Here is a 24,564-nt window from a genome sequence, read left to right as displayed (position 1 = left end):
GAGAGAGAGAGAGAGAGAGAGAGAGAGAGAGAGAGAGGAAGACAAGAGTAAGATGGGGAGAGAGAAAGGGAGGGAGGGAGAGGGAGGGAGAGGGAGAGAGAGAGAGATATTCTATGAGTTATCTATTGATAGTGGTGAGGTCCATTTCTGGACCTTCTACCTCCAAACACAGGACAAGAGTTTGAAAGTCCTTCTGCTCTGAGACAAGATGTAAAAAGCCTTTAAAAAAAAATAAAAACACTGAAAACTAAAAATCCAAAGTGAATCCTGGAAGGGACATCAGGGACCATGGAGTCCACCCCAGACTTATCAGACTTGAATAAGTCTCACCTCTTTCCTTCTAAGATATTGCGGACAATGAGCCCATCCTGCCTCTTTCTGGAGTCTCCCCACTCCCCTTCCCCCTAGGCCAGCCCTTTCCACCTGGGCACAGTCTTTAAGTGTTGGGAATTTGAAATTTGCATCCTGTCAGTTTCCACCCAAGACTCCAAGTTTTGCCCTTTAGGGCAAACCGAGCAAGTTGAATCCCTCTTCCCTGTGACAACCTTTCAAGTATTTGATGGCAGCTCTCACAGTCCCCTCTGGGTCTTCTATTCTTGAGGCTAAACATTTCTGGTTTTTGCAACCTATCTTCATAAGCAAACTTTAAAACCTTAAATAAATGTCAGGTATTATTACTCTAATAATAGATGGACTGAAGGCCTTTCACCAGTCCTGTTCCCTTCTTCTGGATGCTCTTCACTTGATCAATGAACTTCTTCAACTGTGGGCCCAGAACTGAGCTCTGTTCAGATTGGGTCCACCCAGGGCAGGGCACAGCATGCCTGGCACCTCCTCCTTCCTGGAAGCTGTGCCCTCTGAATGCGACCCAATTTGCCATCGGCTTTTGGCTGTGCCACACCTGTGCTGTGTGTGAACATAAGGAGTTAGAGGAGCCTTGGTAAAGGCTATGACACTGTTAGAAAAAAACAAAAGCAACACTCATGTTTTCTGCTCAAAGGAAAAGTTTGCTTTTGTGAGATGAAGAGGCAATGACAAGAAAAACCATTTCACCCATTTTAAAAAGTTCACAAAACACTTTGTCCATCTTATCCCAGGATGGTGTGAGTAAAATTTTCCCACTGGCATATGGGGAAACTGAGGCTCAGACAGGTGAAGTGACTTGCCCACAATCCCTAGCTAGCAAGTAGCAAAGATAGGACTCAAAGTCATGTCTTCCACCACCCAGCCCCACCACAGCTGCTCCTGTCAATGGGAGAGGTCCTACAGACCCCAGCACGAAGCAGGTACCTGCTAACGAAATTAAAGACCTAGCCCCCCCACCCCCACCTCCCACTTTATATTGCCAGTCAGCGATGGCTGCTGTCCAACTGCCATTCCTGGCCAGAAGCACAGGAGAGGAGGCAAACCTCACTAATGGGGGCTCTGGAATTGAGTTCTACAAGATTCTCAAGGGCAGTATCAGAATTCTTTTTCCTTCTACAAATTCGCAGGCGTTTACTGGCAATAAAGTGAATTCGTTTTAAAAGTAGTAGCTTTTTCCAATCGGAGGCTTAAGAAATTTGGAGTGTCTTCACTCCATCTTCAGCTCAGAGGCCAGCAGCCACAATGACTCAGATCTCAATGGAACCCTTTAAGGTTTGCAAAGCATTGCCCACACAAGTCCACCAGGAGGGCACTACAAACACGATCATTCCTGTTCTTGCTGCTGTTTGTCCTTTGTTCTCCAAGGGGACGGTCTTAAAGATCATTCCTCTGGTACAGAATGAAGAGGCCCAAGGAAATTCACTAACTCGCTCACATCCCTAGTGAGAGGAATATGTAAACACAGGCCTCCCCTGGACACAGGCCTTGGGCTCTCTCTCCACTCCATCAAGCTCCAGATTTGTATAACCTGCAGGTACTTTCCATTTTCGTGCAAGCCTTCCTCTGTGCCTTAGAGTAACATGGAGGTGACCTTGGGCTCCCAAAGACCATGTCAAGGGAACTAGGTTTCATGAGTGGATCTGGCAATGGATTATAAACTTGTCTTCGGAAGAGCAGCCTAGCTCTGGGCATCCCAAGAAGGCTGACGACCAGGGGATGCATTTTTCTAGACATCACAAATCCTGAAGACAAAAACTTATAGCAGCTATGATCTGTGTTGGTGAAGGGAGTGTTCTTCACATTGATGAAATTATGGATCCTAAAATATTGAAGCATAAGACTTGTGCAGTGATGGTCTGTTTTAGATTTGGTTTATCAGCATCTTTTACTTAATGTTCATTGACCTCAAATTTTGACTGTGTCTTTAACTGTGGGGCCTAGGGCAGTCATTTCACTCCTTTGGCTTAAGTTTCCTCATATGTAGACTGAGGTTGAATTATTCAATTTCAATTCAATAAACATTTATTATGCACTTACTATATGCTGGGTACAGTAGATATGGCAGAAAAAGAGGCAAAAGGCAGTTTCTGCCCTCAAGGAGCTTACAATCTAATGGGAGAGACAACATGCAAACAAATATATATATGAAGTAAGCTATATATAGGATAAATAGGAAATAAAAGTGGGAAGGCACTGAAATTGAGAGGTTAGAAAGACTTCCTGTAGGAGGTGGGATTTCACTTGGGACTTAGAGGAAGTCAGGAAGGTCAGTAGGCAGAATGAAGGAGGGTGAGTGTTCTGGGCATGGGGGACAACCAGAGAGAATGTCCAGAGCCAAGAACTAGGTCTGAGGTTCTTAATCTGGAGTCCACAAATTTGTTTTTAAATATTTTGATAAATGTATTTTAATTGATTTCCTTTGCAATCTTACATATTTTATTTTGTTCATTTAAAAACACCATTCTGCTAAAGGGTGCACGGATTTTCCCAGAAAGCCAAAGGCATCCATGGCACCGAAAAGGCTAAGAACCTCTAAACTAGATGGCCCTTGAGGCATCCTCCGATTCTAAGATCTTAGCTTTGAAGAGCATAGACAGCAGTGAGTTATTCTTGAACCATTGTAATTTCACTCTCCTTCTAAAGCACAGAAGAGCCATTTCCAGGATGGAAATGGGAACGAGCAAGTTAGATGAACTCCTAGGGCTCACATACAGAGGTGATATCAGTGTTCCCACCACTAAGTCTCTGTTATTGGCATTTGGGAAAGTTTGCCAGTCGATGTTTTGCCAAGTGAAGGCAAACCTCCCTGCCCCCTGCTGCAACAAACCAAACTCAAAAGTCTAATTGATGGAGAGGAGCCACTGACCTCTTTGGCTCAATGCTCCCTTTCCAATCCATAAAAAGAATGACTTTGGAGTCATCTCAGCGCCTTAGGTTTCTAACATTTTCTTCACATTTCTCAAAAGATGAGCTTTGGGGGTTGTTTTGTCGTTAGCAATGAAGAGTTCACAAAAAAGGGATGGTGGGTGAGTCACGAAGCAAGGCTGATGGGCAACAGATAGATCATCTGCCCTACAGAGGGGATCCCATAGGAACCCAAACAATTGACTGGAAGGCCCAAAACTTTGCAGGATAAACAAATGTGCCAACTCTTCAGGTGGAAAGGGAAGTTAGAAATATAAGACCATTGGTTCTGCAGATGCCGATCAGCTCTGTTATTTGGCAAATCTACGCTTTCATACACATGAATAGATAATTAAAGCATTTAGTAAGCACTTACCAAGTGGCTATCTCTAAGCTAAGCACTGGGAGTACAAGGACTGCAGAAGCCAGCAAGACAATCCCTTCCTCGAGGTTCTTACATTCTAATGGGAGAAGACAACACATAAAGGGGGGGCTGCAAAGGGGAGGGGTGACATACCCTGGAGCAGTGGGGTGTGGAGATGGCCAGGAAGTGGAGTGAAGACCCAATCTGGGGAAACAAAAGAGCCAAGGGTAGTTCTGGGGGTGGAGGCCAAGATTCTTTGTGGAGGAGGTGGAGATAAATGAATGAATGAACGCATGAATGAATGCATGCATGCATGAGTGAATGCATGAATGAATGCACACCTTTTGGGGAAGGGGCATTGAGGGGTAGAATTGAAAACTATTGTTCCCCTAACAGCACAAGGTTAAAAACAATCAATTACATTAAGTAGAACTGATAAGTGACAGGTGTTGCTTGATTTTTCTTTGTCCCCCTTGTCATTCAGATATGATCCTAGTTTCCTGGCTTTCTCCCCCACTGTAAAATCCAGAAGCTACAACCAGCTTTCAAAAAGATGGCTGCATTATACTGTCTCACTCCTTCTCAGGCAGAAAGGAGGGTGAAATGCAAACAGCTAGGAGCCTGGAATTGGCAAATAAACCCAAGGACTGTTCCTTAAGACAATCTGCTCCCCCCCAAATCTCCTGCTATCTCCTGGTGTCCCTGAGCTGAAGGGTGCAAAGTACATAATAGCAAATTAGGTATCTGGAAAATTGGTGTAGATGGAGCATTTTAGATGCCTTTATACCTTGCCACTGATTTTTTGAAATGGCCTGAATACAAAACAGGTGGGCTGTGCTGCAACAAAAGAACAAATGCTATTCTCTCTGAAGAAGAGAAAGGACAGGCACATATGGGCATTTGTACAACTGGGGATTAAACCAACAACAAAGTCAAAGAGCAAGGCATGAAGAGAAGGAGGGGAAGGGGGAGGGGGAAATGGTAGGGAGAGAGGAGAGGGAGAGGAAGGGAGAAGGAGGGAGAGATAGGGGAAGAGAGTGGGGAAGAGAGAGGAGGGGAAGAGGGAGGGGAAGAGAGAGGAGGAGAGGGAGGGGGAGAGGGAGGGAGAGAGGGAAAGGGAGGGGAAAAAGGAGAAGGAGGGAGAGGGAGGAGAAGAGAGAGGAGGAGGGGTACAGGGAGAAGGAAAGGGAGGAAAAGGTCTGAAAAGAAAATTCAATAATTCAATAAAGTGGGAAGAATTTGAGAAAATCTGACAAAAACCAAAAAGGTAAGTAGGAAGTTTGACAAATAGAACAAAAAGAACAAAAAAGAAAAGCCACAGGGACCAATTAAGGAGTAAGTCCCCAAGTCATTTGCAATAACATTCTTAAAATTCTCATTTTGAATAGCTAAGAAATGAGGCCCCTGAAAGAGAATTGGGGGCTTCTCAAAGTTGGCAGGGGAACTTTTAGAGAGAAGTGGCAGATATGGCTAAAATAATTAAGTGGGTATGTTGTGCCTGCGTGGCCACAGAGGCAGTGGTGGGCAGATGCCTGGGCAGCAAACTATTTCTCAGGGGGTGGGGGAAGAAGTCCTGGTAGGAGCAGCCACCACCCCAGGGAAAAGTGAGCACTGTGAGCGCTCAGAAAGCAAAAAAGACCCACCTAGCAGCAAGCAGGGCCAGCCTTGATAGGAACCAGAATTCTGAAGAGAGAGGAAATGGAAGGATGGGGCATTTTCAGGGCTATTTTCTCAGTGGAAATGAGAAAGATGCACAGCTGCTCAGTGACGGAGTTTTGGCTTAAAATCTACCAACAGTGCCCTTTCAAGGGAGCCAAATATAACCATGTATTGGCCCTTGATCCTAATGTCAGAGAAAGTGTGTGCCAGAGTTCCTGTTGCCCTGGTAAGTGGTGCCTGGCACAGCTGAGGGCTTCGAGATGCCACGCCAGCTGGGAGTCCTCTGCATAACCAGAGTTCCCACCAATGGTTAGCAGGGCTGGTTAGAAAATAATGCTATGGCCATGGCTTGGCTCTGTGTCCAGGAGTTCTGCTCAGAGGCTTCAGACTAGGCCTTGTCCCAGGCCAGCCTCACCAAGATGCACCTTGTTGCTCTCGGAGGTTGGGGATGGAGTGGGGGAAGGTAGGGCAAGAGAGCATGAAGACACAGTGGTCTCAACCCTCCCCAGCTATTGTGAAAATATAGGATCTATTATAGTATGAACAACACTACAGTCCCCCAGTTATCAGCTGAAACACAAGCCTATTTATTCTTCCAGAGTTTTCATTCTTTTTCAAAAAAGATTTGCCAAGGAATGAGTCGCTTTTTAACATTTGTAATAGCTGGAAAGACCCATGATACTGCTCAACAAATCATGATCCACTGAGTTACAGTCTGCATCTTTATCCAAGGCACCACAAACTCCAGGGACATCACCAAACCATCAACTAATTGACATTTTGGATTGCTTTGGTGTCACTGTGTGCGTGGTAAGTCTGATAGAGCAGGAGCCCATGTATGCACAAACATTGATTAGTCTATTGAAGAACAATGGACTTTTCATAAGCTGTGCAAAATGCTATTGAAGTCTCATGCAACTATCAATTCTCTATCACTCAGTTCATTGTTCCTGCTTCTATCCAGTCAGAATGATTCTTTTTTCCAGTGGCCACCATTCTTCATCCTGGATCTTTCCTGTTGGTTTTGGATGGGTTTAGGAAGTCTTGATTTTATGGAGCTTCCTTGATAAGACACTGGATTTCATCCCAGGGGAGGATTATGCATGTCAGGCCCTCAGATTTTGTGGCAACACCAGAGTTAGCCTGAGGCAATCAATGGAAGCCATCACTCTAGGCCCCTCTGTGGGAGACCCTGATTGGCTATGGCAGTGACTCAGGCAAGGAGGCAAGCAAGAGAGAAAAAGAGTCATAAGGTTAAACTGTGAGGAAGTGAGAATCTAGGTGGGAAATGGGGCCAGCTTTCTTTCCTAGCCTGGGGTCCTGTTTCTTCAAATATAGTCAGCAGCAAGGGGTGGGGGGCGGCTAGGTGGTGCAGTGAATAGAGCACCGGCCCTGGAGTCAGGAGGACCTGAGGTCAAATCTGGCCCCAGACACTTAACACACACACACAAACTAGCCATGTGACCTTGGGCAAATCACTTAACCCCAACTGCCCTCCAAAAAAAAAAACCCAACAAATATAGTCAGCAACAATGGGGAGAAAATAACTAGCCTGAGCTCTGGAAAGAGCCTGATGCTGAGAGCAGATGACACTGGTGGACTAGGAGACAGTCCCGAAGATTACAGAGCAGGATCCCAAGGGGTCCACACAGAGACTGTGAACTTGGATGAGGAAAAAAAGTTAGGTCTTTATTCTTACTAATCTTTTGTTTCCTTTGTAATCCTATAAATATTATTTTATGCATTTAAAAACTTGACTCTGAGAGGGGGTCCATAGGCTTGGCCAAGGTGTCCATGACACAAAAAAGCTCAAGAACCTGTATTGTGGAGGGGCCCTTAGGCTGGCCCAGGAAAGGGGCAGAGGGCAGTGAGGGCAGGAGGAGCCCAAGAAGAGGACATGGATGGGTCAGCTGGAAAAAGACAAGCTAAGACTCGAGGGGAAGAATCTTGGGACTTGGGCCCATTTATTAACTGCCAGAGAACTAGCCAGTGTCTGTGTAACCATGGAGACAAGGAGCATCCGTGGATGCACTGGGATTCATAAGCTTCCTAACCTAGAAGGGTAAGAAAAGTTAGTGTGTGGTGGAGGAAGGAAGGAAGAAAACCTCAGCTGTGGCTGCCTCCAATTGCATTTTCTCACACAGCTCCAGGACTCTCCCTCACCTCCCTTAGGTAAAAAGGTGGGCCTGTCTGCCACCCCCAAACACAAACTGCCTTTGCTGTTCTAAACTAGGAATTCTCCCACCTTGGGCTGGCAGAGGATCTGGCCACTGGTCCTGCCAGGGGTCAGGCAGAAGGCAGACTCCTAGGAGAGGATGCCCTGATAAAAGGATCCTGGGGAACTGAGGCCCCCAGCTAGAAGGGGAAGGGAAAGGAATAAGCATGTATGCTACTGTGTGCCAGGTACCATGCAAATATTATCTCATTTGATCCTCACAACAACCCTGGGAGATCTCCCCATTTTACAGCTGAGGAAGGTGAAGCAAATGGGGCTTAAGTAACTTACTCAGCATCACACAGGTAGTAGGTGTCTGAGGCTGGATTTAACTCAGGTCTTCCTGATTCGAGGCCTAGCACTCTATCCATTGCACCACCTTGATGAGGGAATAGGGAAAGCAGTATATAATCTACAGGACTATACCTGTGCTACCTGTGCTGCCAAGAAAATGTGGGCCATGAGAGGTCATTTGTATTAGGAAGAATCCCACAAACCCCTAGAATCACTGACCCTGAGAGCTGGGAGGGACCTCAGAGGTCACTGAGTACAATCTGTGACTAAGAAGAATCCCCTCTACATTGTGCTTCTGAGTAAGTGGTAGTGCTAGTAGGAGTAGCAGCAGCAGCAGCAGTAGTAGTAGTAAACAACTAATATTACTGTTCCGAGCACTGTGCTAAGCACTTTTTTACAATGATTATCTCATTTGATCATCCTCACAACCCCTGGGGGTAGATATTGTTATGATTCTCATTTTACAGTTGAGGAAACTGAGGCATGGTGGTAAAGTGATTTGCCCAGAGTCACACAGCTATTAAGTGTCTGAGGTCAAATTTGAACTGAGGTCTTTACAACTCCAGACCAGGTGCTCTGTGTACTGTGGCGCCCCTTAGCTGCCCATAGCCTCAAGGGAGGTGGGACCCACTACCTTCTAGTACAGCTCTGGTTTTCCACATGGCACACTGAGATGACAATGGAACCCAGGGAACTCAGAGTCACATGGACTTCATGACTTGGCTACATCATCTGACTTCTCTGGACTTCAGCTTCTTTATCTGTAAAATAAGTGACTTAGACTCGACCACCTGTAAGGTCCCTTCTAGCTTTCAATTAGGGTTCTGAACATGGGGTCTATGTATTTGGGGGGCTGTTTTGCTATTTTGATCGTTCTATTTCACCACTTCCACTCCAGCTTTCCAGCTTCCTTTTGTTATCCCCCAGCAGAGCATAAGCTCTTTGAGGGCAGGGGCTGTCTTTCTTTGTCTTATTTGTACCCCTAGCATTGTGCACAGTGACTGGCACATGGCAGTGTTTAATAAATGTTTATTGAATTGAATTAAATATCATTGCTATCTGTTGTGATTCTATGCATTTTATTTTATGCATTTAAAAACATGATTCTGAGAAGGGGTCCACAGGCTTCACCAGATTCCCAAAGGGGTCCATGCAGTGGTATACTTATAAATATTTAACAACAGGCTCTGGGGGGGGGATGCAAGATTGACACACTTTTAAGTTTAATCTGCACTATTAACATTTTCCCCATCACTTTTTAAAGTCTGGACAATCAACAAAACAATAAATTGAGTTCTGATTTCTTATGTTTGCCTATTTCTGAGGTAAAAATGCTCACACTGAAAATTTAACAATCACCTCTGGTTAGAGCTAGATCTAATATAACTCTAGGTCCATGTCACACACAAAAAGGTAAAGAACTCCTTGTCTAAATCTCTTATCCTATTATCTTGACATGAGGCCTAAACCTGCCCTACTGAAGCTCCTACCCATTGCTCCTAGATCTACCCTTTGGGGCCACAAAGAACAAAGCTAATCCCTTTCCATGTGACTGCCCTTCAAATGATTAAAGATGCCTATCATGAATGGCCCAAATCTTCTTTTCCCCAAGCTATCCACAGTTCTTTCAAGCCAAACTTCACTTGGCCTAAGCTGAAGTCAAGTAAAATCCAGAAGCATTTTTGAAGCTCCAGACATTGAGCCAAGCAGTGAAGATACAAAAAAAAGACAAAACAATCCCTGCCCTCAAGAAACTCACAGTCTAATGGAGGCGAGAAAATGTAAATAACTAAGTAGAAACTAAATATCTACAGGAGGAATTGGAGATAATTTCAGAGGGAAGGCATTCTCCTGAAGGGGCATCAGGAAAGTCCAATTCTTGAAGGAACTCAGGGGACAGAGATAAGGGGCATGGGGGTGGAGAGAATTCCACGTCTGGGTAACAACAAGGGACAATCCAGGGTTGGGAGATGGAGTAGCACAGTAGCCAATGTCATTGTTTTGGAGAGTACATGGTAGAAGAGGAGAGAGGTAGAGTAAGGTATGAGAGCACCAGAAAGGGAGGAAGAGGCCAGGTTATGAAGAACTTTAAAAGCCAAACAGAGGACTTTATATCTGATCCTGGAGGTACTAGAGAGCCACTGGGGTTTAATGAATAGAGGGGTAACATGACCTGGGCTTTAGGAAGATAGACAAGTGGGGAAACACTTGAGGCAGCAGGCCAAGCAGAAGGCTATTGTAATAGGCCATGTTCCAGGGTAGTGGCAGTGTCAGAGGAGAGATATGGAGGTAGAATCAAGAGGACTTGGCAACAAATTCAATACGGGGGCCAGAAGGAGAGAAAGTCAAGGATGGTCCCCATGGATGCACGTCTGGGTTACTAGGATAATGATGGCATTCTTGAAAATAATAGGGAAGAGAGAAAAATGGGAGGGTTTGGGGGAGGAGGAGACAATAAGTTTAGTTTTGGACATGGTGAGTTTGAAATGTCTTTGGGGCACCCAGTTGGAGGTATTTGATAGGCAGATGGACAGGTGAGACTCGAGGTCAAGAGAGGTTAGAGCTATGCAAATAGATCTGGGAATCATTTGCATGGAGTTGATACTTGAATCCATGAGAGCTGATGAGATCACCAAGTGTCACAGTACAGGCCTAACTCTGAGATATTGAAGGTTCGGTTCCAGATCACCACAATACAACAATAAAGTGAGTCACACACATTTTTTTGGTTTCCTAGTGTATATGAAAGTTATGTTTACACTATACTGTAGTCTATTAAGTGTGCCATAGTATTATGTCTAAAAAATACTTTGTTGCTAAAAATGCTAACCATCACATGCGCCTTCAGCAAGTCGTAATCTTTTTGCCTCCATGTTGATGGCTGCCAACTGGTCAGGGTGGTGGTTGCTGAAGGCTGGGGTGACTGTGGAAATTTCTTAAGAGAATAATGATATTTGCCACATAAATCGACTCTTTCTTACACTTGAACACTTAGAGACCAGTATAGGCTTTTTCATTGGTCTAATTTTAATACTGTTGTGTCTGAGGGATCCAAAGACAGGGAGAGAGATGGGGGGAGCTGCTGGTTAGTGAAGCAGTCAGAACACACACATTTATTGATCCAGTTTGCCATCTTAGATGGGCACAGTTTGTGGTGCCCCCAAAGAATTATAATGGTAACATCCAAGATCACTGATCACAGATCAGCATAAGAGATGTAATAATAATGAAAAAGTTTGAAATATTGTGAGAATTATCAAATGGTGACACAGAAACATGATGTGAGCACATGCTCTTGGCAAAACGGCACCAACAGACGTGCTTGATGCAGGATTGCCACAAACCTTCCATTTGTAAAAAAAAATGCATTATCTGTGAAGCATAATAAAGGGAAGAACGATAAAATGTGGTGTACCTACCATAAGGGAAGAAGAGAAGAGAGTTCGAGACAGAATCTTGAGGGACACATATTACAGATACACGTTGATGAAGATCCAACCAAGGAGAAGGAGAAGGAGCAGTCAGATAGCTAGAAGGAGAATCAGGAGAGAACAGTGTCACTAAGTCCTAGAGAAAAGAGAATATTGAGAAGAAGAAAGTTAGTCATAGTATCAAAGGCTGCAAGAAGGATGAGAATCAAGAAAAGGAAATTAGATTTGGCAACAAAGAGAAAGTAACCTTGGAGAGAAAAATTTCAGCTGAATGATGAGGTCAGAATTCAGAGTGCAGAGAGTGAAGAGGAGAAGTGGAGGCACTAAACATAGACAGCCTTCTCCAAGAATTTACCTATGAAAGGAAAGAAAGATAAGACAATGCCTAGAGGGGACACACGGGATCAGGTGAGAGTTTTTTTGAGGATGGGGATGTGTAGATGTCTTTGTAGGTAACTTTGAGGCCCTTTGCCTGATAAGCTGCCCTCTTGGATGCTCACCAGCTTACTGCTATCTTCAATAAAATGCGTCAGTTTAAACTGAATACAATACTAGAAATGGGTTATTTTGGATTATCGCATCCCTAGTTCTAGACCTCAGTGAATGCAATTTAAGATCACATTTGCTTTTTTGGTATCATATAACACATCTTATGATCCACTAAAATCCCAAGCTCTTTTTTCAGATTAATTGCTGGCCAGCTTTTTCTCTCTAAATTTGTCCTTGTGAAGCTAGAATTGTGAACCCAAGTGTAAGACTTTACATTTATTCTAGCAGAATGTCTTCTTATTAGATCCAGCTCAATGATCTAGCCTAATAACGTCTTTTTGGCTCCTATGTCTGTCATTCAAAGCATCAGCTCCCCCTCCCAGCTTTGAGTCATCTGCAAATTTGATGAGCATGCCAGCTTTCCTTTTATCCTAGTCATTAATAAAAATGTAAAAAAGCACAGAGCTAAGAAGAGATCTCTGGGGTAATATAGGAGAGACCTCCTTCCAGGTGACATTAAATCATCACTGAATTTGAGGTCAGTCATTCAATCAGTCCTGAACATACCTAACTGTACTATTTCCTAGCCTAACAGTCTCTGATTTTTTTATAACATACCCCTGTTAATAAAAAAATTGGGGGCACACCCCCCATGTGCATATATTTACTTATTTATTAATTGTATACATAGTGTAGTATATAATACAGGTATGTAATTTACAAGTAAGTATAGGTAAATAGTGCAGTAGTAAACACGTATAATTTAGGAATAAGTATATACACATGGGGTTCTATCAATAATTATGTACATTATAAAACTTACATAAAGTAGGTATTTAAGAAGGAGAGATGAAATAATATTTGAAAAAGAATCAATAGGGGGCTCCTATTCACTAGCCAAGTGACATGATCAGACCTGTGCTTTAGGAAAATGACTTTGGCAACTGTGTGAAGGCTGGATTAGAAAGAGGAGAGACTTAGGGCAGGGAGACCAACTCAAAGACTGGTGCAATAGTCTAAGAGAGAGGGGAGAAGGGCCCGAATGCGGTAGTGGCTGTGTGAGTAGAGCCAAGAGGACAAGGTGCAAGAGTTCGTATGGAGGCAGAAACAACAAGATTTGGCAACTGATTAACTATGAGAGGAGAGAGGGAGAAGTTGAGGCTAAAGCCAAGGTTGTGAATTAGGTGATTAGAAGGAAAACAGTACCTTGAAAGTAATTGGGAAGCTCAGAAGAGGCAGGGTTTGGAGAGAATGGTAACAAAATGAGATTTGCAATATCAATGATAACACATCTCTGCTCATCCTGTGCAACTACCTCTGTCCCACCCAAACAAAGAGGGGAGTTAGTAGGGAACTGGCTTCTTACTCACTAGTAACTGTTCCAGAGCCCAACCCTACTACAGCTATGAGGTGATATGAAGGGCAGGGTGTGGTGATGGGGGGGGGTGTTGGGAAATTTTGCTTGCCTAGCTACTGTGGGTGCCTGGATAAATAGGTTGTTTATAACTATCCTAAAGGCCAAGACCAGACCTGGGTGTAGTCAGGGAAGCCTTCCCAAGGGGTGGGGAGGGGGAGTGTTGAGTATTAATGGGTTAAGAGCAGTGTGGGAGACAAGACCATAATTGGCTATGAGGATAGGCTGTGATATGATCTGTCTTCCCATGCTCTGATTGGTTGACTATATACTCCTTGGGGTGACCACCTACTTCGGCAATCACCATTCTAGCCCATAATCTTGCCATCTTATTCTAAGAGACTTTGTAAAATGCTCAGCTAAAATCCAAATAAACTCCATATAGCTACAGAATTCTCCTGATATATCAGTACAGGAAATCTTCCAAAACAGGAAATTAGTTGGTTCTGGCATGACCTGTTCTTAAAGAAGGCATGCTGGCTCTTTGTGATCAATGCTTCCCTTTCTAGATGTTAAATAGCCCTCCCTTTTATAACATGTTCTAGAATTTTGCTGGGAATCCAAGTCCAGTTCACTGGCCTCAAATTGGCAATCTACTTTCTTCTCTTTGTTGAAAATAAGGCAAACAACATTTGCTCTTCACCAGGCCTGCCACATGAGATAACTGATAACATAAAGATAACTGACAAAGGTGCAGTAATCACACCTTCCAGTAGAGGAGAAGGTCTGGGTACTTTGTTTGGGGCTGATGAGTTTGCTGGAGGGCAGTTGGAGCTTTCTTACTATCTCTGTGCTTATTTTGTGCATCAAATCCTTACTAGTCATTTTTGTTCTGTCCTTTCCAATACAAAGACTTTTCTCCTTGGCAAAAAAACCCCCAAACCACCACCAACAAAAAAACCAACTCAATCAGCAGGAGTTGAATAGTTCTGCCTTCTATCCATCATCATTATCATTGTCCTCCCACCCCAAGCAGTGGGCATCCCTTCTCTGATCCTTCTCTTTCCCCAATATAGCATTTTTAAAAAATTCCAAAGTCCTTTTTTGTTATGGTGGGAGCAATAGCCTAACCTCTCCCTCTCCCCCCCCATGCAAGCTAGGCTAATTTTTCCATGTATTGAAAGCACTTTGAGACTTGACTGACTCAGGGGGTTATATATTCAGGCCATTGACACCACTTCCTATTCACCTAGGTATAAAAATAGCCACAAGGAGCATCAGGCAGGAATCACTTATACTTAGCTGGTGGAAATGATAGGCAACTCAGGCAAGGGAGCTTTTGCTCAGCCAAATCAGCCCAAGGTGTCCTCAGTGCCTTTCCTCTTTGCTATGGCTAAGTACATCTCCTTTTGCTAACTACTGGCAATTGCTGCCTAATTGGTGTCTCATTTTGTTCCAATATCAAACATACACTACCAAGAGACTGGCATGAGGTGGGTCCAGTGCAGAACACCTGTCCTCACCAGTTCAATTTTGCTTAGCACAGAAGTGTTAAACAGGAAGCTTGTGGGGTCATGCATCTCCCAAAATTAACAAGTGTAGCAGCAAGCACCCAGGTGTCCCCAGGGTGGCTGCTCACACAGGTTCTTAGATCTGCTTTGATAAAGGAAAGCAACTCAAAATGGGTTAACAAGCTTACTTTAATCAGTCAAATATGTATCGTTTACCTAGTTCAGGAGAAAAGGTCAGCACCCCGAACTTCAAAGTATACAGGCAGAATTATCAAGACAGAAACAGATCAAGTAGACAGCTTTCCAAACTGTCCAGCCATTACATCCATACCAAATCAACATCTGGGTTTCAAAGGGGGGTGGGGGGCTTCTGGACAACAGCTTCCCAGAATCCATATCAAATCACAGAACTCAAAGTGAGCCCCAAAACAAAGCTACACATCAGAGCTATACCCTTCTCCTGGCTCAGAGAATGTAACAACCTTATTCACCCACTGAGCAATCAAAAAGTATCAACTGAAAAACAAGCCTCCCACCCCAGGCTCCAGGTGCACTTTAGCCTAGGGGCAGGGAAGGTCTTTAAAATTTACATTCCCATTACAACAAGGACAGCCCAAACTAGAGTAAAATGCAATTGGGAAATACTGAAGGAAATAAATAAGAATGCAATAAAACATAGATAATATTAATATGTGGTTTTTCTAAGTCAATATGTGGCCTGTAGTGATCCTTAAACAGAGTTTAGTGTTCCCAATTTCTATTTAACACCATTGTTTTAGACTATCAAACTCTGGACTGACTCTCCCAACCTACCTGGAGTATAAATGTGACTATATCTATCATAAAATAGCTGACTTATGTGTGTCAGGAATCAATATCTGATCTGAGATCTAGAAAGGAGACTGCAATTTCCATTTTTGTGGACAGCAGAAGGAGAGCCTTGGCTATACCACCAATAGCTTTGTGGAGAATGGTCAGGGGCAATCTGGTCCAGCCATGGATAGGTGATCACCCTTTAACTCTCCTAACTCCAAGAGGGTTATTGGACTAGAAACACACACGTATATATGTATACATATACATACACATATACACACATATATGTATATACATACACACATATACATACATATACATTTATATATATACAGTATTGGCTGTTTGGAAGTACAATACTCTTTTTCAGGCATTCAGAATAAAAGCCATTTTCTCTAATTATTTCCAAGAGGAGGGCAATAGCTTACTCTTGCCAGCTGTGCTCCTTCCCACCAAATGCTTGATATACAATTGGAAATCACAGATAGCTACCAAATCTTTTTATCAAAGAAAACAGTAAATAGAAATTTGGGAGGTTGTGCATATTGGGAAAGATAATAGAATACATCAGAGTAAATGAGCTATTTGATCGAATAATGAGATAGATAAAAGGAGAGAACAATGTCATCAGGGAAGTCCACTCTGAGCGTTCTCTGGGATTGTTGGCACTAGGAATCAAGAGACATGCTGGGGGGCGGCCAGGTAGCACAGCGAGTAAGAGCACCAGCTCCAGTGTCAGGATGACCTAGAGATCGAACCCCGGGCTCAGACACTTAGCACCCACCCAGAAACACCTGGCCGTGTAACCTTGAGCAAGTTACTTAACCCCAATTGCTTAGGGGCGGCCAGGTGGCTCAGTGAGTTGGAGCACTGGCTCCAGTGTCGAGATGACCTGGATCAAATCCGGGCTCAGATACTCAGCAAGTTACTTAACCCCGATTGCTTTAAAAAAAGAGAGAGAGAGAGACATGCTGGGGGCCAGCTTTCCCACCCATCTGTGGCTCTGGGGAGATCCTGGCCACCCTGCCTTTCTCTCCCTATCTCTCTCAAATCTCTGCAAATGTTCTCTCCATCTCAGTAACCTTCTCCAAAAGTTTCTCTTCTACTTATGGAAATCTATAGCACTGTGGGCTGAAAAGTTCCTCAGCTACTCAGAAATCACATCTCCCTGTGGGTACCCAACATACAGCATCACAGCACTATCCTTCAGGCCTGGAGTGGAGTTACACTTAGTAGACTATGTCAGGCTTCCATACTCATCCTCCATTATCTGCCTTTGCTTCTAGCTTTGGTATATCTTTTTTTTTGGGGGGGGGAAGGAGAGGTGATGCAATAGCTTTTTATTTCCTCCATCACTGAAAACACATAAGATGCAAAAGATTCACATGAGTGCATGAAAAAAAACCTGAGGAAACAGAAGACTCTAATAGCCTTTTACACTCATTGTACTGCCCTGAAAGGCAAATACCTTTTGTGGGGCTGCTGAGCAAATATTTCCCACTTACCTGATATGCTTGTTTGGGCAGCTCCCTATAATTATTCTAGATGGTTGCAAGTGTCCAGATCTTTTGCCCAGTCATAACATGGCTTTAGTTATTCAGCAGCAGAACAGTCTTCTTGTTAGCTGTCCTCTTCTCTAGCAAACATAATGTTGAAGAAATCATCTCTCTTTCTGTGGCTGGCACCCCACTTTCAAACTCTAGCTCGCTTACCCACAAGGTAATCTGCAAAGCTAAAAACATCTACTTCTCCATATTGCTAGTTGTTAACCTATGCTCAGAAAATTGGGAGGGAGGAGGAGGCATTGGGACATCCCAGAACTCTTGTCCCAGACTCACCTGGGCAAGCACATGTGTCTCATTTCCAGGTGCTTTGGCTAGATTACAGGGGTGGGGAGCCTTGAGGCCACATGTGGCCTTGGGGCTGCAGGTTCCCCACCCCTGGGCTAGAAGTTGCCATTGTTGCTCAGGCTGGTGGTGAAGTATATACATGAGTTTTTCAATCAGAATTGGTTCGCAAGTTCCATGTCTATTTTCACAAGATACGTTCAACAATTCCCCCTACCCCCAATACACACATATTCTTTTTCTATCTCATCAAAATTATTTCTTTATATCTTCAGAATTTCATTCCTGAGAGATTTCTATCCCTCTTGGACTGACTTCTTCTGGAAAATATTAGTCCACTGGAGTCTACCCATCCATTCTGTTTGTTTTGAAATCTGCTTTCCCCAAATCTAGGCTGCATGTCAGACTAAGCCAAGCTTTCCTCTCCTTTCTGTCACACATTCTTAGATGGAGTGCCCACTTTCCCCCAAGACTCTCATTATGTCTACACCAGCAACTGAGAGATCCTCCTTGTTGGTGAGAATCACATTCAGAATGAGCAGTTCCCTTTGTTGTAGCCTCTACCTTTTGAAGGATAAAATTATCGTTGAGGTTTGTCAAGATATCATTAGCTACTCTGCTTTTGGTAGAGAAAGCTCCAGCAGACATATTGGATAATTAAAGTCCCCACCACCACCACATCAGGGCTTGCCATGTACTCCAGTGATAATATTGCTTCTGTTTCTGCCTTTATTGAACTCTACCCAACATGTTAGATGATACAGTGGATAGAATGCTGGGGCTGGAGTCAGGAAGACCTCAGTTCAAAGCCAGCCAAAAGACTAGCTGTGTGACCCAGGCCGAGTCACTTTGCCCTGTTTGCCTCAGTTTCTTCATCTATAGAATAAGCTGGAGAAGAAAATGGCAAACCCCTCCAGTATCTTTGCAAAGAAAACCCCAAATGGGGTCATGAAGAGTTAGACATGACTGAAACATCCTAAACCACAGCTCAGTGTGCTTCCTCCCTGTGCTTCCCAGATTTCCTTACATAAGCACATCATCTGACTATACAGTGCTTCCTTCCAACTCCTTTTAACTAGCCTGCCCCATTTGAATAAGGTATATCCTTCTAGAGCTAAGGTATAATAATAAAATTCTAAACTATATCCTTCTCCCATCATCCAGCCACGGGTCCCTTTCCACTAAATCTTATTGACAACTATGGTGTTAAAGTCGCCTCCTTAGGTCAGGATCTCTGAATCGCTTTCTTACCCATACTTTGTGCATTCATATATCTAAGACCACGGGTTTTATTGCTAGTTTCTTACTTGGAATAGTCTTATAATTTGCCTCTCCACCTCCAGTCTCTTCCCTATCCAAATCAATTTTTCCACACGACTGTTAAACTGATATTGCTAAAATACAGGTTTCAGCAGATCACCCCCATGCTCAAGAAGCTTCAGAGGTTCCCTTTTGCCTCTAGCATAAGATACAAATGCCTTTGTCTGGCATTTATTTAAAGACTCTTACCTATTTTTCCAGGTCTCTTCTACATTACTCTCCTTCATGCTCTTAAGTTCCAGTCAAACTGGCTGACTTGCTATTGTATGGGACATAGCCTCTCCCATCTCTGAGCCTTTGCACAGGCTGTACCCCATGCCTGGAGTGCAGTCACCTCTGCCTATTTTGTATTTACTGTCTATGTACATATTTCTTCCCCAAAGACTGTAAGCATCTGGAGGGCAGAGGTTGTTTGCTTTCCTCTTTGCATCTCCATCCCCCAGCACAATGCCTGGCACACAGTAGATGCTTGGCAAATGCTTGTCGAATAAATGAATGAATGAATGTGATTTCATCTCCTCCGAATTTCTGGGAGACTCAATTGCTATTTGTCTTGGCATATATACTTAAGTAGTATTTTTCCTTCTCCCCTTTTCAGTTTAAAGTCCTTTTGATTAGATGTGGAAAACTCTAGGCAAAATACATTTTTTTTTACCACTCCTTAAATATATCCTGCATCTCTGGCCAGGATCCTGTCATTCCTATGGCTTAAGCCCCAGTCAGAAATCCAAATCCTCTTCTCCGACCCTATCATCTTAACCAGCTATCCACTTACCTAAGCCAAGGGAGGGTGGGATGAGGAGCGGCCACTTGTGGAAACATTTGGGATCGTTTTTCCTGGCCCCCACACTTAAGGCAGTTGCTTTACTATGACAAGTGAAAGAACAACTTGGCATCAGAAATGCTGCCCAAGTCTTGTTGAGTCACACTTCCCAATCTCTCTTGCATCTGTCTCTCTCTCTTCACTCGCACTGCCACCACCCCACTTAGGTCCCTCATCACCTTTCGCCAAGACTTAATCCACCCATCAGTCTGCTTGCTTCTGGCTTCCCCTTTCTGATCCACCCCTCAGACAACTGCCAAAAGGAGCTTTCCAAGGAATGTCCACTGGGCCCCCAAGGATTGCTGGGAGCTTTGGCAAGTCCTTCCCTCTCCCTGAGCCTTAGTGTCTCTATCTGTAGCATGAAGGGGTTGGATTCTAAGTGTCTAGTTCACTTCAGAAGCAGGCTGATCATTCATTCAGCAGCTCTTACTAAGTACCTACTGTATGTCCTGCACTGCAGTAAACAGTGAAGGGAAGGAAGGAAAGAAAAGGAAGGCAGGAAGGCAGAAAGGGAAGGATCCCTATCCTTTACAGAAACTCATATTCTCTTAGAGGTGGGGAGAAACAAAGATATACTGAGATGCAGATACAAAATGTGTAGAAGAGATCTATAAATAACTAAGACTTTTGTGGTGGTGTTTTTCACAATCAATGTAACCACTCTAGTGTGAAACCCAAAGAGCTTAAATCACTCAGCTAAGGCCACCTAAGTAGTGAGTGGCGTTTCAACACGCTTGTTAGGACATGTCTAGTAATGTCAGCCTAGCTCCTATTGAGGGAGGTACAACATGCACACAAATATACACACATCCCAACAGAAATGTACACACATGCACATATATATGTATGTAGTATTCACATATATATATATATATATACACATATGTGTGCGTACTTGGAGGCATTCTTGTAAGTCAATTACATTCTATGGCAATATATGAAGTGACTGTTGCCCTAGATTTAAAAAATATATGTGTTATTTATAGATTTGTATATGTGTGTATATTTAAACATATATGTATATGATGCACACCTCTCTGTTTCTCTCTCTGTCTCCTCTACCTCAAAGAATCCTTAGCTTCTTTCAAGATTCAACTCAAGCACTGCTTTTTATGTGAAGTCTATGAAAGAGAGAGACGTGTGTGTGTATATATGTATATGTGTATATATATAATACATAGTCCTACCTTTGCTATATTGCTGCTGTATATATTTTTCCATAGGTGGGTCTTGTCAACAACTCCCTTGAAATATAAATAGGTATTATTTTTTGAATATTTATAATGGTTACTTACTTTATATATATCTATATATATCATACAAAGTGACACATATATATATATATATGTCCATGGTTATATCTCCCTTGATATGAATTTTAATTGCTTTGCACATAGTTGGCATTTAATAACTCTATGTTGTTGATTTTTGTTTGTGAAAATACTTAATAAGGCACTGAATTGGGAATGTTAAGATACCGTGCAAACATAATTACATGCATATATGAACATATCTATGTTTATATTACATCATATAAGGCAGAGCATGTTGGTGTCAAAGAAATTCGGATGAGGTGTTTTAGAATAATTGGAAAAGGGAGAGAACACTTGCATGTGAGAGACAGGTAAAGGGATGAGGTTATGGGGAGCAGGTGGCCTCTGAGCTGAGCTTGGAAGGAAGAGAAGGATTCTGAAAGGTTGGATCTGTGACATTCACCACAGCAGTTTGTCGAGCATTCCCTAACAACAGGGCATGTGGCTTCTTTCTCACTTTTTTGCAATGATGAATACTGCTGCCATGTATATTTTTATATTGGTCAGGCCTTTCTTATAGTCAATAACCTCCTTGAGGTATAAAAGGAATAATAGAATTGCTGGATTAAAAGTTATGAAAAATTTAGAAATTGCTCATGCATTATTTCAAATCGTTTTGATAAACTAGTTGGACCAATTCACTGCTCTATCAGCAACAACTTACTATGCCTATTTTCCTATAGCCTGACCAACGATGAATTTTTCCAACTTTTACCATACTTGTCAGATTGTCAGTTTGATAGAACCCAAGTTGATTTTGGTTTTGTTTTGTTTTTTATATTTAAGCTCTTTCCATCCTGTATTCCCAGGCACCAACCATACACTTGTGGAGGTTGGTAAACTACTTTGCTTGACCCAATTTAATTTAGGGTAACAGTTACCCCATATATCTCCCACAGAATGTAACTGACTTCCAAGAACACTCCAATGAGCTGAAAGAATTGATTTGATTGCTACTGTTCACCTTTGTGTTGTACAGAGGACCTCAGATCCCAGAAGTTTTTAGGAATCTTAAAACTTTGAGTATTATAGGATTTCATTAAGTAATGCAGAGGAAAATTTAGAGACTTAATTTTTAAAACTTTAGAGGCTCAGGGAGGCTAGGTGGTGCAGTGAATAGAGCACTGGCCCTGGAGCCAGGAGGACCTGAGTTCAAATCCTGCCTCAGGCACCTAACACAAAAACTAGTCATGTGACCTTGGGCAAGTCACTTAACCCCAACTGCCCTCCAAAAAGCAAAAAAGCAAAACAGAACAAAACTTTAGAGGCTTAAAGTCCAGATAGTCCCCATCAAAGCTACTCCTTCTTACCTCCTTCTGCAACCCCCATCCCACAAGACCCAGGCTGGGTCATTTTTTGACCATGTAAAGATCACTTCCTCCAACTGGCTGAAAATAACTTTAGAACAATGATCCTCTTTGATATAAAATATTCAATGAAATATAATATAAGATAATGTATATTAAATTAATTCTCATGGCCCATCATTCTAAATAGCTGCTGATATTATTTCTAGTGCTGCCTTTGAAGCTAAGCTAATCTTTTAGAGATAGAAAAAACAGAAAACGTCAAGTCATGGAAAATCCTTTATGAAAAAGTAGTTATTCCCAAATTCCTTGTCATTCTACGCACCGTAAATAAAAAGACCATGACAGCATACACTCATCTCAAATTTTAAATCAATGAATTAAAAAATGATTCAAGAATAATAGCCCGGACTAAAGGTCCTTCATCATGGGAGCTGACAGCCAAGTCATTTTCATTAACTTCTTCAGACATTTGCCTTTAGACTTTGACATACAGCTTTCCCAGTTTCAAAGAGAAGTTGAAATCAAAATGTGTAAAGGCATCAAGAAGTTTCACTTGGAGCATGACTGTTTTGGCTATTGCCCATCAACAATCAAGAAATCAATAGACTGTACACATAGTCACACTTCTCTTCTCATTGGGTTTGTTTGCTTTTAATGGATGACTGCAGCTTTTAGTAGAGTCCCAGTTCACTCCAAATCATCTTTGTTGAGTCAGGCAAAATGTTAACTTGTGTTGATGTTTACATGTTTGTTCCCAAACTTAATTGTCATCTTTTGGATGTGCTTTGCGTATAGCTTACTAAATACATGGATCTGTAGAGCCCCCTAATGAGACCAATTAAACAAAGAGACTACTAGATTGAGAACAGTATCAACACAGGTAGAATTTGCTAATTGATTATTATAAAATAAAGCCAAGGATTGATGTAAGTCCCAGTGGAAGACCTTATATCATGACTCGTGTGTGTCTATTTCCCAAATCAAGGAGTGCTAATAAATATACAAGATCGGAGGTATTTGTTCTCATTTCAATTTTTCTCTTTATTCCCGACACCTAGAACAATACCTGGTGTGTGGTAGAAGTTTAATAAATGCTTGTTGCTTGAATGATTATGTGAATGTAATGGAATATTGAATATTATTGCATAGTAAGAAATGAGGAATATGGGGAATTCAGAGAAGCATGTATGGGAAGACTTACAAACTCATTCAGGGTAGAAAGCAGCGCCAAGTAAACAATACACACAACTACCAAAATGTATGTAAAAAGAGCAATAAAACGAAGCTCTCAGTCCTGGTCCCAGAGCAAAACTGAGGAGCTGCACGTCACTCCTTTTGCTGCAGCCATGGCATGCTGCATATGCTGCTAATGGCCATATTGTCTGGTTTTGCCTAACTAGTTTTCTCCCTCTCGTTTTGTAGAAGGGAAGGCTTGGAGGGGAGGGGCAGGATTAGCTAGAAATAACTAATACAAAAACAAAAGACCTCAATAAAACTTCTGAATATACATATGTACATTGTACATGATCTAGGAACTTCTCTCAGCCAATAAAACTCTGGAATTCCTTTTGATTGACTCATCTCAGGATTCAGAAATAGCAGCAGAACTTTCAAAGCTTCCTTAAGTGCCAGATTAGAAATTTCTACTACTTGGTAGCATGCCAGCATTACCTGTTATCCCTCCTTTTGTCATGAACTTTTGTTTCCATTGCATGAAATTCAGCACAGTCATGACCCACTCTAACCTCATCATCCCCTTCCCTCCACACACCTCTCACCAGCCTCGGAATTGGGAAGCAGGTACAGAGTTTGCCTTTGGTGCTTCCCACCTCCTCTGAATAACTCACAAAACCTGGTACCTAGTAGCTTTAAACTACCAATAGTCCCCATCGTCACATCCTCAGTCAGCCAACCAGTCAAGAGTTAATGGCCTCAGGCTGGCAAGGGCAGACTCTCACACAGGGAGAGAGGGAGCTCAGGAGTGATGCTAAGGAAGGAGGAGGCCAAAGGTTAAACTCGAGAGTTAGGGAGAGGCAGTTGCCATGGCAATGAAGCCAGCAGATACAAGGTTGAACACATGGGGAGCCACAGGCCAGGTCAAACATGCAGGAAAAATGTTGGAAGTAAGGAACAGAGGCTGGGGAGCCTCTGAATGCCAGCAGCTCACCACCACTTGGTACATGCTGTGCCATGGGCTCTAGCCTGTGTCCTTTTGGCTTCCCTGAGGCTGGGCACAGGCACTCTCATTTAAAACAGTCAACTGCTGAAACCTATTTGAGGTCAAAATCCACCTGTCCTGGGCCCCATCGTCTTGGAGTTCTGCATTCTGCCATTATGCTAATCCTTACTAATGGGCTAGTGCATGTTAATAATTGAATGTATTACCCCATCCTGGGAACAAATTTGTAGTTTAGCAGGGCAGTTCATACCTTAATCTAAAGAAGCAACCTGAATGGTAGGAATGGTGAGGACTGTAGGAGGTCAGCAAGGGAGACAGAGTTGGGGGCAGACAGACCTACTCCTCAAACTATATGATGAAGATCTCCAC

The sequence above is a fragment of the Petaurus breviceps genome, unplaced genomic scaffold, assembly GCF_028583685.1.
Source record: "Petaurus breviceps papuanus isolate PSGF00001 unplaced genomic scaffold, PetGlider_PUasm1.0 90459, whole genome shotgun sequence".
In the NCBI taxonomy this organism is placed as follows: Eukaryota; Metazoa; Chordata; class Mammalia; order Diprotodontia; family Petauridae; genus Petaurus; species Petaurus breviceps.
The sequence above is the reverse complement of the archived record's forward strand: the minus strand, read 5'-3'. Positions refer to the sequence as shown.